The sequence below is a fragment of the Triticum aestivum genome, chromosome 2B, assembly GCF_018294505.1.
Source record: "Triticum aestivum cultivar Chinese Spring chromosome 2B, IWGSC CS RefSeq v2.1, whole genome shotgun sequence".
Lineage (NCBI taxonomy): Eukaryota > Viridiplantae > Streptophyta > Magnoliopsida > Poales > Poaceae > Triticum > Triticum aestivum.
In genome coordinates, this window is record NC_057798.1 from 461,177,997 (window position 1) to 461,190,151 (window position 12,155).

Genomic DNA, 12,155 nt, shown 5'->3' on the forward strand with positions numbered 1-12,155 from the left:
CACTCGGTTCAACTAAAGTTGGAGAAACTGACACCCGCCAGCCACCTGTGTGCAAAGCACGTCGGTAGAACCAGTCTCGTGTAAGCGTACGCGTAATGTCAGTTCAGGCCGCTTCAGCCAACAATACCGCCGAACCAAAGTATGACATGCTGGTAAGCAGTATGACTTGTATCGCCCACAACTCATTTGTGTTCTACTCGTGCATATAACATCTACGCATAAACCTGGCTCGGATGCCACTGTTGGGAAACGTAGTAATTTCAAAAAAAATCCTACGCACATGCAAGATCATGGTGATGCATAGCAACGAGAGGGGAGAGTGTTGTCCATGTACGCTTGTAGACCGAAAGTGGAAGCGTTAGCACAACACGGTTGATGTAGTCGTACGTCTTCACGATCCGGCCGATCAAGTACCGAACGTACAACACCTCCGAGTTCAGCACACATTTAGCTCGATGGCGTCCCATGAACTCCGATCCAGTAGAGCTTTGTAGGAGAGTTCCGTCAGCACGACGGCGTGACGATGGTGTTGATGATGCTACCAACGCAGGGCTTCGCCTAAGCACCGCTATGATATTACCGAGGTGGAATATGGTGGAGGGGGCACCGCACACGGCTAAGAGATCAATGATCAACTTGTGTGTCTAGAGGTGCCCCTCTGCCCCCATATATAAAGGAGCAAGGGGGGAGGCGGCCGGCCTAGGAGGAGGGCGCGCCAAGGGGGGAGTCCTACTCCCACCGGGAGTAGGACTCCTCCTTTCCTTGTAGGAGTAGGAGAAGGGAAGGAAAAAGGAGAAGGAAGGAAGGGGGCGCCCCCCCTCCCTAGTCCTATTCGGACCAGTCCATGGGGAGGGGTGCAGCCACCCTTTGAGGCCTTTCTCTCCTTTCCCGTATAGCCCATTAAGGCCCAATATGAATTCCCGTAACTCTCCGGTACTCCGAAAAATACCCGAATCACTCGGAACCTTTTCGATGTCCGAATATACTCGTCCAATATATCGATCTTTTTGTCTCGACCATTTCGAGACTCCATGTCATATTCCCGATCTTGTCCGCGACTCCGAACTACCTTCGGTACATCAAAACACATAACTCATAATATAAATCATCACCGAACGTTAAGCGTGCGGACCCTATGGGTTCGAGAACTATGTAGACATGACCGAGATACATCTCCGGTCAATAACCACTAGCGGAACCTGGATGCTTATATTGGCTACCACATATTCTATGAAGATCTTTATCGGTCAAACCGCATAACAACATACGTTGTTCCGTTTGTCATCGGTATGTTACTTGCCCGAGATTCGATCATCGGTATCTCAATACCTAGTTCAAGCTCCTTACCGGCAAGTCTCTTTACTCATTATGTAATGCATCATCCCGCAACTAACTCATTATTCACATTGCTTGCAAGCCTTATAGTGATGTGCATTACCGAGAGGGCCCAGAGATACCTCTCCGACAATCGGAGTGACAAATCCTAATATCGAAATACGCCAACTCAACAAGTACCTACGGAGACACCTGTAGAGCACCTTTATAATCACCCAGTTACGTTGTGACATTTGGTAGCACACAAAGTGTTCCTCGGGTAAACGGGAGTTGCATAATCTCATAGTCATAGGAACATGTATAAGTCATGAAGAAAGCAATAGTAACATATTAAACGATCAAGTGCTAAGCTAACGAAATGGGTCAAGTCAATCACATCATTCTCCTAATGATGTGATCCCGTTAATCAAATGACAACTCATGTCTATGGTTAGGAAACTTAACCATGTTTGATTCAACGAGCTAGTCAAGTAGAGGCATACTAGTGACACTATGTTTGACTATATACTCACACATGTATCAAGTTTCCGGTTAATACAATTCTAGCATGAATAATAAACATTTATCATGAAATAAGGAAATAAATAATAACTTTATTATTGCCTCTAGGGCATATTTCCTTCAAAGTATCCGTGGGTATGATTATACGATATGCATCACACAATCTCAAATTCATCTATTCAACCAACACAAAGAACTTCAAAGGGTGCCCCAAAGTTTCTATCGGAGAGTCAAGACGAAAACGTGTGCCAACCCCTATGCATAAGTTCACAATGTTACAGAACCCGCAAGTTGATCACCAAAACATACATCAAGTAGATCACGTGATATCCCATTGTCACCACAGATAAGCACATGCAAGACATACATCAAGTGTTCTCAAATACTTAAAGACTCAATCCAATAAGATAACTTCAAAGGGAAAACTCAATCCATGACAAGAGAGTAGAGGGGGAGAAACATCATAAGATCCAGCTATAATAGCGAAGCTCGCGATACATCAAGATCGTACCACCTCAAGAACACGAGAGAGAGAAATCAAACACATAGCTACTAGTACATACCCTCAGCCTCGAGGGTGAACTACTCCCTTCTCGTCATGGAGAGCGCCGGGATGATGAATATGGCCACCGGAGAGGGATTCCTGTTGGAAATATGCCCTAGAGGCAATAATAAAAGGATTATTATTATATTTCCTTGTTCATGATAATTGTCTTTTATTCATGCTATAATTGTATTATCCGGAAATCGTAATACACGTGTGAATACATAGACCACAATATGTCCCTAGTGAGCCTCTAGTTGACTAGCTCGTTGATCAACAGATAGTCGTGGTTTCCTGACTATGTACATTGGATGTCATTGATAACAGGATCACATCATTAGGAGAATGATGTGATAGACAAGACCCAATCCTAAGCATAGCACAAGATCATGTAGTTTGTTTGCTAGAGCTTTTCCAATGTCAAGTATCTTTTCCTTAGACCATGAGATCGTGTAACTCCCGGACACCGTAGGAGTGCTTTGGTGTACCAAACATCACAACGTAACTGGGTGACTATAAAGGTATGCTACGGGTATCTCCAAAAGTGTCTGTTGGGTTGACATGGATCGAGACTGGGATTTGTCACTCCGTATGACGGAGAGGTATCTCTGGGCCCACTCGGTAATGCATCATCATAATGAGCTCAACGTGACCAAGTGTCTGGTCACGGGTTCATGCATTACGGTACGAGTAAAGTAACTTGCCGGTAACGAGATTGAACGAGGTATTGGGATACCGACGATCGAATCTCGGGCAAGTAACATGCCGATTGACAAAGGGAATTGTATACGGGGTTGTTTGAATCCTCGACATCGTGGTTCATCCAATGAGATCATCGAGGAGCATGTGGGAGCCAACATGGGTATCCAGATCCCGTTGTTGGTTATTGACCGGAGAGCCGTCTCGGTCATGTCTACGTGTCTCCCGAACCCGTAGGGTCTACACACTTAAGGTTCGGTGACGCTAGGGTTGTAGAGATATGAGTATGCAGCAAACCGAAAGTTGTTCGCAGTCCCGGATGAGATCTCGTACGTCACGAGGAGTTCTAGAATGGTCCGGAGGTAAAGAATTATATATGGGAAGTCGAGTTTCGGCCATCGGGAAAGTTTCGGGGTTCACCGGTATTGTACCGGGACCACCGGAAGGGTCCCGGGGGTCCACCTGGTGCGGCCACCTATCCCGAAGGGCCCCATGGGCTGAAGTGGGAGGGGAACCAGCCCTTAGTGGGCTGGTGCGCCCCCCCCCCCCCTGGGCCCCCCTCTGCGCCTAGGGTTGGGAACCCTAGGGGAGGGGGCGCCTCCACTTGCCTTGGGGGGCAAGTTTTCCCCTTGGCTGCCGCCCCCCCTAGGAGATCCCATCCCTTAGGGCCGGCTCCCCTCCCCTGGGCTCCCTATATAAAGAGGGGGGTGGGAGGTCATCCACACCCTGACACCTGGCGCCTCCCTTCCTCCTTTGCTACACCGCTCCCTCCCGCAGACGCTTGGCGAAGCCCTGCCGGATCCCTGCTGCATCCACCACCACGCCGTCGTGCTGTTGGATCTTCATCAACCTCTCCTTCCCCCTTGCTGGATCAAGTAGGAGACGTCACACTGACCGTACGTGTGTTGAACGCGGAGGAGCCGTCCGTTCGGCGCTAGGATCTCCGGTGATTTGGATCACGACGAGTACGACTCCCTCAACCTCGTTCTCTTGAACGCTTCCGCTCGTGATCTACAAGGGTATGTAGATGCACTTCTCTATCTCGTTGCTAGGTGAACTCATAGATTGATCTTGGTGAACGTAGGAAAATTTTTATTTTATGCAACGTTCCCTAACAGTGGCATCATGAGCTAGGTCTATGCGTAGTTCTCTATTGCACGAGTAGAACACAAATCTGTTATGGGCGTAGATGTTGTCAACTTTCTTGCCACTACTAGTCTTATTTTGCTTCAGCGGTATTGTGGGATGAAGTGGCCTAGACCGACCTTACACGTACGCTTACGTGAGACAGGTTCCACCGACTGACATGCACTGGTTGCATAAGGTGGCTAGCGGGTGTCTGTCTCTCCCACTTTAGTTGGAGCGGATTCGATGAAAAGGGTCCTTATGAAGGGTAAATAGAAGTTGACAAATCACGTTGTGCTTATTCGTAGGTAAGAAAACGTTCTTGCTAGAACCCTATTGCAGCCACGTAAAAGATGCAACAACAATTAGAGGACGTCTAACTTGTTTTTGCAGCAATTGCTTTGTGATGTGATATGGCCAAAAGTTGTGATGAATGATGAATGATATATTGTGATGTATGAGATCATGTTCTTGTAATAGGAATCACGACTTGCATGTCGATGAGTATGACAACCGGCAGGAGCCATAGGAGTTGTCTTAATTATTGTATGACCTGCGTGTCAATGATTTAACGCCATGTAATTACTTTACTTTATTGCTAAACCGTTAGCCATAGTAGTAGAAGTAATAGTTGGCGAGCAACTTCATGGAGACACGATGATGGAGATCATGGTGTCATGCGGGTGACGAAGATGATCATGGAGCCCCAAAGATGGAGATCAAAGGATCTATATGATATTGGCCATATCATGTCACTACTATTTAATTGCATGTGATGTTTATTATGTTTATGCATCTTGTTTACTTAGAACGATGGTAGTAAATAAGATGATCCCTCATAATAATTTCAAGAAAGTGTTCCCCCTAACTGTGCGCCGTTGCTAAAGTTCGTCGTTTTGAAGCACCACGTGATGATCGAGTGTGATAGATTCCTACGTTCACATACAACGGGTGTAAGACAGTTTTACACATGCAAAAACACTTAGGTTAACTTGACGAGCCTAGCATGTACAGACATGGCCTCGGAACACAGAGACCAAAAGGTCGAACATGAGTCGTATGGAAGATACGATCAACATGGAGATGTTCACCGATGATGACTAGTCCGTCTCACGTGGTGATCGGACACGGCCTAGTCGACTCGGATCATGTAACACTTAGATGACTAGAGGGATGTCAAATCTGAGTGGGAGTTCATTAAATAATTTGATTAGATGAACTTAATTATCATGAACTTAGTCTATAATCTTTGCAAAAATGTCTTGTAGATCAAATGGCCAACGCTCATGTCAACATGAACTTCAACGCGTTCCTAGAGAAAACCAAGCTGAAAGATGATGGCAACAACTATACGGACTGGGTCCGGAACCTGAGGATCATCCTCATAGCTGCCAAGAAAGCATATGTCCTAGAAGGACCGCTAGGTGAAGCACCCATCCCAGAGAACCAAGACGTTATGAATGCTTGGCAGTCACGTGCTGATGATTACCCCCTCGTTCAGTGTGGCATGCTTTACAGCTTAGAATCGGGGCTTCAAAAGCGTTTTGAGCAGCACGGAGCATATGAGATGTTCGAGGAGCTGAAAATGGTTTTCCAAGCTCACGCCCGGGTCGAGAGATATGAAGTCTCTGACAAGTTCTATAGTTGTAAGATGGAGGAAAATAGTTCTGTCAGTGAGCACATACTCAAAATGCCTGGGTTGCACAACCGCCTGTCCCAGCTGGACATTAACCTCTCGGACGAGGCGGTCATTGACAGAATCCTTCAGTGGCTCCCACCAAGCTACAAGAGCTTTGTGATGAACTACAATATGCAGGGGATGGTGAAAACTATTCCTGAAGTATTTTCAATGCTGAAGTCGGCAGAGGTAGATATCAAGAAAGAGCATCAAGTGTTGATGGTCAATAAAACCACCAAGTTCAAGAAAGGCAAGGGTAAGAAGAACTTCAAGAAGGACGGCAAGGATGTTGCCGCGCCCGGTAAGCCAGTTGCCGGGAAGAAGTCAAAGAATGGACCCAAGCCTGAGACTGAGTGTTTTTATTGCAAAGGGAAGGGTCACTGGAAGCGGAACTGCCCCAAATACTTAGCGGACAAGAAGGCCGGCAACACTAAAGGTATATGTGATATACATGTAATTGATGTGTACCTTACCAGTACTCGTAGTAACTCCTGGGTATTTGATACCGGTGCCGTTGCTCATATTTGTAACTCACAGCAGGAGCTGCGGAATAAGCGAAGACTGGCGAAGGACGAGGTGACGATGCGCGTCGGGAATGGTTCCAAGGTTGATGTGATCGCCGTCGGCACGCTGCCTCTACATTTACCCACGGGATTAGTTTTAAACCTCAATAATTGTTATTTAGTGCCAAGTTTGAGCATGAACATTGTATCTGGATCTCATTTAATACGAGATGGCTACTCATTTAAATCCGAGAATAATGGTTGTTCTATTTATATGAGAGATATGTTTTATGGTCATGCCCCGATGGTCAATGATTTATTCTTAATGAATCTCGAACGTAATGTTACACATATTCATAGTGTGAATACCAAAAGATGTAAAGTTGATAATGATAGTCCCGCATACTTGTGGCACTACCGCCTTGGTCACATTGGTGTCAAGCGCATGAAGAAGCTCCATGCTGATGGACTTTTAGAGTCTCTCGATTATGAATTATTTGACACATGCGAACCATGCCTCATGGGTAAAATGACCAAGACTCCTTCTCTGGGACAATGGAGCGAGCAACCAACTTATTGGAAATCATACATACTGATGTGTGCGGTCCAATGAGCTTTGAGGCTCGTGGAGGATATCGTTATGTTCTCACTCTCACTGATGACTTAAGTAGATATGGGTATGTCTACTTGATGAAACACAAGTCTGAGACCTTTGAAAAGTTCAAGGAATTTCAGAATGAGGTAGAGAATCAACGTGACCGAAAGATAAAGTTCTTACGATCGGATCGCGGAGGAGAATATTTAAGTCACGAATTTGGTACACACTTAAGGAAATGTGGAATCGTTTCACAACTCAAGCCGCCTGGAACACCTCAGTGTAACGGTGTGTCCGAACATCGTAATCGCACTCTATTGGATATGGTGCGATCTATGATGTCTCTTACTGATTTACTACTATCATTTTGGGGATACGCTCTAGAGACAGTTACATTGACTTTAAATAGGGCTCCGTATAAATCCGTTGAGACGACACCGTATGAATTATGGTTTGGGAAGAAACCTAAGATGTTATTTCTAAAAGTTTGGGGATGCAATGCTTATGTCAAGAAACTTCAACCTGAAAAGCTCGAACCCAAGACGAAAAAATGCGTCTTCATAGGATACCCTAAGGAAAACATTGGGTATACCTTCTACCGTAGATCCGAAGGCAAGATCTTTGTTGCCAAGAACGGATCCTTTCTGGAAAAGGAGTTTCTCTCGAAAGGAGTAAGTGGGAGGAAAGTAGAACTCGATGAAGTACTACCTCTTGAACCGGAAAGTAGTGCAGCTCAGGAAAATGTTCCTGTGGTGCCTACACCGACTGGAGAGGAACTTAATGATGATGATCGAGGTACTTCGGATCAAGTTGCTACTGAACTTCGTAGGTCCACAAGGACACGTTCCACACCAGAGTGGTATGGCAACCCTGTCCTGGAAATCATGTTGTTAGACAACAGTGAACCTTCAAACTATGAAGAAGCGATGGCGGGCCCAGATTCCAACAAGTGGCTTGAACCCATGCAATCCGAGATAGAATCCATGTATGAAAACAAAGTATGGACTTTGACAGACTTGCCCGATGATCGGCGAGCGATAGAAAACAAATGGATCTTTAAGAATAAGACGGACGCGGATGGTAATATTACCATCTATAAAGCTCGACTTGTCGCTAAGGGTTATCGACAAGTTCAAGGGGTTGACTACGATGAGACTTCCTCTCCCGTAGCGAAGCTGAAGTCCGTCCGAATCATGTTAGCAATTGCCGCATACTATGATTATGAGATATGGCAGATGTACGTCAAAACGGCATTCCTTAACGGCTATCTTAAGGAAGAACTGTATATGATGCAGCCAGAAGGTTTTGTCGATCCTAAGAATGCTAACAAGGTATGCAAGCTCCAGCGATCCATTTATGGGCTGGTGCAAGCATCTCGGAGTTCGAACATTCGCTTTGATGAGATGATCAAAGCGTTTGGGTTTATGCAGACTTATGGAGAAGCCTGCGTTTACAAGAAACTGAGTGGGAGCTCTGTAGCATTTCTCATATTATATGTAGGTGACATACTTTTGATGGGAAATGATATAGAACTTTTGGACAGCATTAAGGCCTACTTGAATAAGTGTTTTTCAATGAAGGACCTTGGAGAAGCTGCTTACATATTAGGCATCAAGATCTATAGGGATAGATCGAGACGCCTCATAGGTCTTTCACAAAGCACATACCTTGATAAGATATTGAAGAAGTTCAATATGGATCAGTCCAAGAAAGGGTTCTTGCCTGTATTGCAAGGTGTGAGATTGAGCTCGGCTCAATGCCCGACCATGGCAGAAGATAAAGAAGAGATGAGTGTCATCCCCTATGCCTCAGCCATAGGATCTATTATGTATGCCATGCTATGTACCAAACCTGATGTAAACCTTGCCGTACGTTTGGTAGGAAGGTACCAAAGTAATCCCGGCAAGGAACACTAGACAGCGGTCAAGAATATCCTGAAGTACCTGAAAAGTACAAAGGACATGTTTCTCGTCTATGGAGGTGACGAAGAGCTCATCGTAAAGGGTTACATCGATGCTAGCTTCGACACAGATCTGGATAACTCTAAGTCACAAACCGGATACGTGTATATGTTGAATCGTGGAGCAGTAAGCTGGTGCAGTTGCAAGCAGAGCGTCGTGGCAGGATCTACATGTGAAGCGGAGTACATGGCAGCCTCGGAGGCAGCACATGAAGCAATATGGATGAAGGAGTTCATCACCGACCTACGAGTCATACCCAATGCGTCGGGGCCGATCACTCTCTTCTGTGACAACACTGGAGCTATTGCCCTTGCCAAGGAGCCCAGGTTTCACAAGAAGACTAGGCACATCAAGCGTCGCTTCAACTCCATCTGTGAAAATGTTCAAGATGGAGACATAGATATTTGCAAAGTACATACGGATCTGAATGTCGCAGATCTGTTGACTAAACCTCTTCCGCGAGCAAAACATGATCACCACCAGAACTCTATGGGTGTTCGATTCATCACAATGTAACTAGATTATTGACTCTAGTGCAAGTGGGAGACTGTTGGAAATATGCCCTAGAGGCAATAATAAAAGGATTACTATTATATTTCCTTGTTCATGATAATTGTCTTTTATTCATGCTATAATTGTATTATCCGGAAATCGTAATACACGTGTGAATACATAGACCACAATATGTCCCTAGTGAGCCTCTAGTTGACTAGCTCGTTGATCAACAGATAGTCATGGTTTCCTAACTATGGACATTGGATGTCATTGATAACGGGATCACATCATTAGGAGAATGATGTGATGGACAAGACCCAATCCTAAGCATAGCACAAGATCATGTAGTTTGTTTGCTAGAGCTTTTCCAATGTCAAGTATCTTTTCCTTAGACCATGAGATCGTGTAACTCCCGGACACCGTAGGAGTGCTTTGGGTGTACCAAACATCACAACGTAACTGGGTGACTATAAAGGTATGCTACGGGTATCTCCGAAAGTGTCTGTTGGGTTGACACGGATCGAGACTGGGATTTGTCACTCCGTATGACGGAGAGGTATCTCTAGGCCCACTCGGTAATGCATCATCATAATGATCTCAAAGTGACCAAGTGTCTGGTCACGGGATCATGCATTACGGTACGAGTAAAGTGACTTGCCGGTAACGAGATTGAACGAGGTATTGGGATACCGACGATCGAATCTCGGGCAAGTAACATACCGATTGACAAAGGGAATTGTATACGGGGTTGTTTGAATCCTCGACATCGTGGTTCATCCGATGAGATCATCGAGGAGCATGTGGGAGCCAACATGGGTATCCAGCTCCTGCTGTTGGTTATTGACCGGAGAGCCATCTCGGTCATGTCTACGTGTCTCCCGAACCCGTAGGGTCTACACACTTAAGGTTCGGTGACGCTAGGGTTGTAGAGATATGAGTATGCAGCAAACCGAAAGTTGTTCGGACGTCCGGAGGTAAAGAATTATATATGGGAAGTCGAGTTTCGGCCATCGGGAAAGTTTCGGGGTTCACCCGTATTGTACCGGGACCACCGGAAGGGTCCCGGGGGTCCACCGGGTGGGGCCACCTATCCCGAAGGGCCCTATGGGCTGAAGTGGGAGGGGAACCAGCCGCTGGTGGGCTGGTGCGCCCCCCTTGGGCCCCCCTCTGCGCCTAGGTTTGGGAACCCTAGGGGAGGGGGCGCCTCCACTTGCCTTGGGGGGCAAGTTTTCCCCTTAGCCGTCGCCCTCCCTAGGAGATCCCATCTCCTAGGGCCAGCGCCCCCTCCCCCTGGGGTCCCTATATAAAGAGGGGGGTGGGAGGGCAGCCGCACCCTGACACCTGGCGCCTCCCTTCCCCCTTTGCTACACCTCTCCCTCACGTAGACGCTTGGCGAAGCCCTGCCGGATCCCTGCTGCATCCACCACCACGCCGTCGTGCTACTGGATCTTCATCAACCTCTCCTTCCCCCTTGCTGGATCAAGAGGGAGGAGACGTCACGCTGACCGTACGTGTGTTGAATGCAGAGGTGCCGTCCGTTCGGCGCTAGGATCTCCGGTGATTTGGATCACGACGAGTACGACTCCCTCAACCTCGTTCTCTTGAACGCTTCCGCTCGCGATCTACAAGGGTATGTAGATGCACTTCTCTCTCTCTCGTTGCTAGATGAACTCATAGATTGATCTTGGTGAACGTAGGAAAATTTTATTTTATGCAACGTTCCCCAACAATTCCCCCCTCCGACAGGGTGCCAGAACGGGTCTAGATCGGTTTTTGGTGGCTACAGAGGCTTGCGGCGGCGGAACTCCCGATCTAGGTTTCTTTCTGGAAGTCTGGGTATATATAAGAAGTGTTGGAGTCAGGAACAAGTCAGGGGGGTCCCCGAGGAGGCCATGATGTAGGGGGCGCGCCCAGGGGGTAGGGCACGCCCCCCACCCTCGTGGGTGCCTCGGGACTCTTTTGGCCCATCTCCGATACTCCGTGGGCTTCTTTTGGTCCAAAAATAATCTCCGTCAAGTTTCAGGTCAATTGGACTCTGTTTGGTTTTCCTTTTCTGCATACTCAAAAACAAGGGAAAAACAGAAACTGGCACTGGGCTCTAGGTTAATAGGTTAGTCCCAAAAATCATATAGAATAGCATATAAAACATCCTAGATGGATAATATAATAGCATGGAACAATCAAAAATTGTAGATACGTTGGAGACGTATCAAAATCCTCCAAGACAAGAGCAAGTTGAGGGAGACAATCCTCCTCGTCAAGGACGTCATCATCCTCGACCCCAACACAATGAAGAGCAATGTACGACAAGCTTAAGTTCACCATGCCCAAGTTCACCGGAAGCAATGATCCCGAAGATTACCTTTCATGGGCATTGAAGGTTGACAAAATCTTCCGCTTGCATGACTATGAGGAAGAGAAGAAGATCGTGATGGCATCCCTTGAGCTCCAAGACTATGTCCTTATTTGGTGGGTACAAGTCATTTGACTCCAACTATAAACTGTTCAAAAATCAGAGTGGTGAAGTATTTGCCAGATATGTTGGCACTAACTGCAGGAACGGTTCCCCTATGAAGAAAATCTGTGTTCCCAAAAGGTGCCTTGAAAATCATGAGGTGAATGTCATCATGACACCACCTGTGAAGAATAGGAACCCCAGATCAAATTCTTCATATGGACCAAATTCTTCATATAGATCCAAGTCCTCATACGGACCAAA